Below are 7,095 nucleotides of genomic sequence, written 5' to 3' on the forward strand. Positions count from 1 at the left end.
CAGGTCCCCCGATAATCCGCATTTGTGGAGCGGGCTAGGGCCGAGCTCCCTAGAAGCGCCAATGGGGTGTGCGAGCTGGCTGTGCCGCGCTGTGTGCCCTGCCTGGGGCTAACTGCGCTGATTGGGGCAGGGGCCGTAGCCGCTCCAGAACCGCTTAATGGCGCCGTCCATGGGGAAGGGGGCACTTTGCATGGATTGCGATGTTTCTGGCTACGAGGCGAGCCAATTCCCTGTAGAGTTCGTGCTCTGGCTACATCTCATGAAAACATTCCCTTGAAAATGCTGATAGGAAACAGAATCGCCGTCCTGATATAATTGTGGGGCTCACGCCCTTTAACTTCTCTGCGGTCTCCAGCTGGTGTCCAACAGATACTCGGCTCCAATCAATTTTTCATATATCTTTCCTGGCTCACTCAGCTCTGTTAGTTTCTTGGGTTGGTGAAGTGTTACAGTGGTGGGAAGCTGGATGAGATGTCATGTTCAGATAGGCTTTCATTTAGGGTGGGTAAATGGGAAGGGAGTAAGAGAATGAGAAAGGGGAAGTAAAGTACATAACGGAGACCTCTTTGGGGTAAATATGTGAGAAAGGCAATACAAGGGGAAAGACAGAGAACAGCGCAGGGAAAGAAAGATATAAAGACTTGGTGGAAGAGGAAATAGATAATAGGAAAGAAAATATAGGATGATGATGAGAAGAGAAAATAAGGTGTAACAAAAGCCTCGGCGAAAGAGTAAGCTATTTAGGGGAAAAAAAGTTTATTGAATTGGAAGTTGAAAGACAATGCTACAATAAAATATGTTAAAGAACTTTCATTTCTCTAAATTCCGGGAATGGTAGTGCTGGTGTTTTTCACATGTAAAATTGTAGGCTTGGTCCTCATGCTGGTAAGTGTAAGGGAAACTTTTCAAATGCTCTCCTTGTGCTGTACGGTCCCACTGCGATCAAGATGTGTTTGAGGTGGAACTCCCTTGATGTAGAAGAGAGAAAGCAGAAAGTTATGTATGAGGGGCCTCTGACTCTAATGTGTTTCTACTTTGGTCTGCTGGATTTGTACTTGATAACCTGATCGTGTTGTAGAGTTCATCTTTTTTTCTTGGGCTTGAGAGTTTTATTAGATTAGAACCAGTGACTACAGTAATTGCCAAACTCATTACAGGTGCCTTTAAGTAACACTTTTTTATAGCTCAGTTTAACAAATGGGGTTTATTACACTGTGTGAACATCCTAAATCCTAACGTGTGCTTGCTCTCAGTGATGCTGTAGGCAGCCGTGTAGATATATATATATATATATTTTTAGTGCAAGAATGTCAAATATTTACATGAGAACGTAAGAGGGGGGCCATACTGGGTCAGACAAGTGGTCTCGCTAGCCCAGTATCCTGTCTTCTGGCAGTGGCCAGTGCCAGATGACTCAGGGGAATGAACAGAACAGGGCAATTATCAAGAGATCCATCCCCTGATGTCTAGTCCTAGCTTCTGGCAGTCAGAAGTTAGGGACACCCAGTGCATGGGGTTGTGTCCCTGAACAGTCTTGGCTAATAGCCATTGATAGACCTATCCTCCATGAATTTATCTAATTCTTTCCCGAACCAATTATATTTTTGGCTTTCACACCATCTCCTGACAATGGGTTCAACAGGTTGACTGTGCGCTGTGTGAAGTACTTCCTTAGGTTAGTTTTAAACTTGCTATCTATTAATTTCGTCAGGTGACCCCACCTTTTTGTGTTAGGGATAAAGGGATAAATAACAATTCCCTATTCATTTTTTCCATAGCATCCGTGATTTTACAAATCTCTACCATATCCCCCCTCAGCTGTCTGTTTTCTAAGCTGAACAGTCCCAGTCTTTTCAATCTCTCCTCATATGGAAACTGTTATGTCTCGCTAATCATTTTTGTTGCCCTTGTCTGCAGTTTCCAGTTCCAATACAACTTTTTTGAGATGGGTGACCAGAACAGCACACAGTATTCAAGATGTGGGGGATACCATGGACTTATATAGTGGCATAATGATATATTCTGTCTTCTTATCTATCCGTTTCCTAACTATTTCTAATGTTTTAGGAATCTGTTAAGAACTTTCTGTTGTCCTTTCCAGAGCTGTTTCAAGACCTAAATCTTGAGCAGCCAGTAGTGATGCAATTTCAGCACTGGCTGTGTTGGATGTTATGGGAGCCCTGTACCCCAGTGTGTCAGATATTTGAAGCTGCTACTCACCTGGCTGCCTGTGGTAGGCAAGCTCCTGTTGTGTGGGGTTTAGGATTATATCCCACATCTGAATCTGCCCAGGTGCAGGTCTGCCAACACAGAACCCCATTGAAGTCAAAGGGGATCTACACACTTAGGCGCATGGGTTGTGCTTAGATGGATCCAGTTGCAGGATCTAGCCACTAGACTCTAGATAGTTAACTATTTACTAGATAAGGGGCTTCAAGACATAGTGCAAAAAACACTTGAGCTCAGTCTACAGGAGTACTTAAAACTGTTGCTAGTACCAGTGCTGAAAAATGATATGACATTTTATAACGTAGCTGCATTCTTCCACAATGATCTCTGTTATAGATGCCATTTTATTTCTTGGCACCAAGATTCTAATATTGTATTGGAGAGTAGGATTGGGGCCCCGATCCTGCAAACACGTAGGTTATATCTACATTACAGAGCTTATGCCGGCCTAGCCCCCTCATGTAGACGTGGCCTACATCAATAGAAGTTTTTCTGTCAGTGTAGGAGTACCACCTCCCTGGACAACATTAGCTACCGTGACAGAAGCCCTCTTTTACAGTGTGTGTATGTGTCTGGGGGGTGTGGAGAGGGGAAGAGTGGGAGTGAGTTTGTCAGCATGTCTATGATGGTCAGGGATGTGGGGGGGGGGTTTTCACACCCTGACTGACATAGTTATGTTGATATCACTTTTACATGTAGACCAAGCATTAATTATATACTTAAATTTATACATCTGAGTAATCCCATTAAACCAGCTGGAATTATTTACATGCATAAGTGTCTGGAGGATCAGGGCGTTACTTGTATTTGAATTCCTGAGAAAGCAGGAACTGTAACTATTGTTGGAAGAAACATCTGAATATTTTTGTTAAATTTAATGCTAGTAAATTACTTTCAAATTATCCAATTTAAAATAATAGCTGTTGAAAGCTCAGATATATGTTTTAAAATTGATTATTTTTAAAGTGCTTTGTCTGCAGTGATGTAAAAGTGTAGAACTTGCCTTTCAGTAACTTACAGGCCATTTCTTTCCTATGTATTCATTGTAAGCTATAGATTGTCACTATGGTCGCTTCTTAGTTAATTATTAATTTTTTATTATTACCTTTAAGACACGCTTGTTTAGCAACTTTCTTCTTTCTAATAGGTGTAATGATTGGAATATCTCTTATATTGTGATGGAGTTTTCCTTTACCTCTCTATTTCTTTTGCCATAGATGCTGCTGATTGTGGTCATTTTGAACTAGCCAGTACCAGACTGGATGTAAGGGGAAGGGGCAATCTCTTAGGCATGAAATAATCATGGATTCTTGCATTTTTAGAGTGAATCCATAATTATTGCTTCTCCTCCCTCCCACTTTTCTACAGAGCCTTAACTTGTCTTTAGCAATGTTTTTGTCTTTTAACAATGCCTATTCTGTTAAATCAGCTTTACAGAAAACTTTTTCCAGCCAGTACCAGTAGCAGTAAGGTAGGGGGACTTGCTCCTTCCTATTCTGTTCACTTCAGTAAGATGTGAACTTCAACACCCAGTTGACACTAAAAAAAGCCTTTTCCACAGTCCACACTTAACAGTTACAAGCCACGCAAAGCTGTGCATACCCTAAAGTTTTTAGCTATGATTTAACCAGTGAGAGGTATGGTAACCTTAGCTAGTTACAAGTAACACCATTCAGTTTGTGTTCATACAGCAGCTTTTCTGCCATCGTAGTTATTTGGGTATCCATATCTTCCACTTTGCCATACTATGGTTTTCCATGTATTCTGGGAAAACCTGGGCAGATATCTCATAGCTGGAGGACATAGACACAGAATGGCAAGAGCAGCAGTACATGGCGCAGTGCACTCTGGTTGTGCTAATGTATGGAGAGGAAGACTAGCTAAATGGTTACTCTGGACCTGCACTTTTCAGGTTATAAAAATGAGATACTGACAGTGATTGAGATATCAAAAGAAAAAGTGCTGGAACAAATTGATGAATAGCAGCAAGTCACTAGGATTAGAGGATATACATTCAAGAGTTCTGAAAAAACTTAATGAACTGCCAAGAAAAATCTGCCATTTCTCATTAAAATTAGCTGTTATACCAGAGAGTTAGAAGGCAACACATCTTTAGAAAAGTTGCTAGGGGTGATCCAAAGAATTACAAAATAATAAACCTGATTTTGATAATAGCTAAATTGATATGAATTCTATTTAAAAATAGAATGAAAACATATAGATAAATATGATATGTGGACTAACTAGCACACCTTCTGCAAAGGAAAGTCATACTCTAGTCCAGGGCGTCGGCAGCCTTTCAGAAGTGATGTACCGAGTCTTCATTTAGTCACTCTAAAAGGTCTCTTTCTATAAGTCTGTAATATATAACTAAACTATTATTGTATGTAAAGTAAATAAGGTTTTTAAAATGTTTGGAAACTTCATTTAAAATTAAATTAAAATGCAGAGCCCCCCGGACCGGTGTCCAGGACCTGGGCAGTGTGAGTGCCACTGAAAATCAGCTCGCGTGCCGCTTTTGGCCCGTGTGCCATAGGTTGCCTACCCCTGCTCTAGTCTGTTAGACTTTTTAGACATGTTGATATTGTGAATAAAGGAGAATGGTTTGGATTTTCAAAATGCCTTTGACAAAGTCCCTCGGAAAAGGCTGTTAAAAAAGCTAAATAGTCATGGGGTGAGAGACAAAGTACAGTAATGGATTAGAAGCTGGCTGTGGAACTAAAAAGTAGGAATGACTCACTCAGTTTTCACCATGGCAGAAGATAAATGGGTCTCAAGGAAATATTTTTTTACACTAATTTAGTTGTGGAAGTCACTGCAACAAGATACTATAAAAGTCAAGAGTTTAGCAGGATTCCAAAAAGAATTAGATGTTTATATGGATAATGAGAACATCCACAGTTACATTCAGTAGGAAATAAAATAACAGAAGGGATGTAAACCTTCAGGCTTCAGGGCATAAGCCAGCCTCTGACAATGGTTAGTAAGAAACTTCTCTATAGGCAGACTCTTCCGAAAGTGTATACTACAGGGTTTCTTGCATCTTCCTCTGAAGCAAGTGGCATTGACCACCAGTCTGGTGGCAATTTCTTTGTTTCTTTCTAGTCCCATCCCTCTCCCCCTTTCAGACTCCTGTCCCAACCCATTTTTTCCTTAGTTTCTGAGGCTCCTTGCCACTCTTCACAGGAGTCTATTCCAGACACACGCACTTTTTCCAGAACATCAGGCTTAGGAGACGAGACAATCCCAGCCACTCTAGAAGAGAGTGGTCTAGAACCAAAGACAGTCATTCGGAGGTGATTTCCACAAGACCGTCCGGTTCTCCAGTTTATAATATATGACTGCTGCTGTAACAAGCTGGGATGGACTAGTGTGTAGGTGATTATCTTTGCCAGTTGCAGATTGTTGGCCTCGAAACACCTCCGATAAGTGATTTCTAGAGGCCTCAGAAAGAGGGTATATACTGGATCTGCTTAGTTCCCTTTCTTCCAGTTTTATCCATTTTCCTTCCTTCAAGAACCCTCAAAAACCTGGGCAAAAGTAATCAGCTGTTCTTCATCTCCTGCACTTTGGGGTAATAGAACCAGTCCCAGCCCCAATAAGGGAGCAAGGTTTGTATTTGGATTTATTCTTGGTCAAGAAGAAATGAAGCAGCAAGAGGGAAATAAACCTGAAGAATCTCAAAGTTCCTGAGGAAGTGCAGATTCAAAATGGAAATGCCAAAGTCACCCTGACTACAGAGAAGATTTTCTGTCCTCAGTTGACTTATAAGATGCAGACCTCCACATCCCTATTCATCAGTCTCATAGCAGATTTCTTCATTTTGCCTTTCGACCTCGTCATTTCCAATATAGATTGTTGCCCTTTGGCTCATCACTACCCCTGGCTATTTACAAAGATGTTTATTATCTTTGCAGTTACCCTCAGGCAGAAAAGGGGTTCATCTCTGTCCACTGGCCATTGACCCGTTGGTAAGGGATTCACCCAGAAACGAAGCTGAACAAGACATTTTGAGGACAGTCCCGATCATGGAGGGGAGTGGGAGCTGTGAATTGGGAAGAAAACCACTTAGGGTATCAGAGTAGCAGCCGTGTTAGTCTGTATCCGCAAAAAGAACAGTAGTACTTGTGGCACCTTAGAGACTAACAAATTTATTAGAGCATAAGCTTTCGTGGGCTACAGCCCTCTTCTTCGCATGCATATAGAATGGAACATATATTGAGGAGATATATATACACACATACAGAGAGCATGAACAGGTGGGAGTTGTCTTACCAACTCTGAGAAGCCAATTAAGTAAGAGGAAAAAAAACTTTTGAACTGATAATCAAGATAGCCCAGTACAGACAGTTTGATGAGAAGTGTGAGAATACTTACAAGGGGAGATAGATTCAATGTTTGTAATGGCTCAGCCATTCCCAGTCCTTATTCAATCCTAAGTTGATTGTATCTAGTTTGCATATCAATTCCAGCTCAGCAGTCTCTCGTTGGAGTCTGTTTTTGAAGTTTTTCTGTTGTAAAATAGCCACCCGCAGGTCTGTCATTGAATGATCAGACAGGTTAAAGTGTTCTCCCACTGGTTTTTGAGTATTATGATTCCTGATGTCAGATTTGTGTCCATTAATTCTTTTGTGTAGAGACTGTCCGGTTTGGCCAATGTACATGGCAGATGTGCAGGTGAACGAGCCCCTGATGGTATGGCTGATGTGATTAGGTCCTATGATGATGTCACTTGAATAGATATGTGGACAGAGTTGGCATCGGGCTTTGTTACAAGGATAGGTTCCTGGATCAGTGTTTTTCTTCAGTGATGCCAGCAACCACACATCACTGACATCATCATAGGACCTAATCACATCAGCCATA

Source organism: Emys orbicularis, chromosome 4 (assembly GCF_028017835.1).
Source record: "Emys orbicularis isolate rEmyOrb1 chromosome 4, rEmyOrb1.hap1, whole genome shotgun sequence".
NCBI classification, from domain to species: domain Eukaryota; kingdom Metazoa; phylum Chordata; order Testudines; family Emydidae; genus Emys; species Emys orbicularis.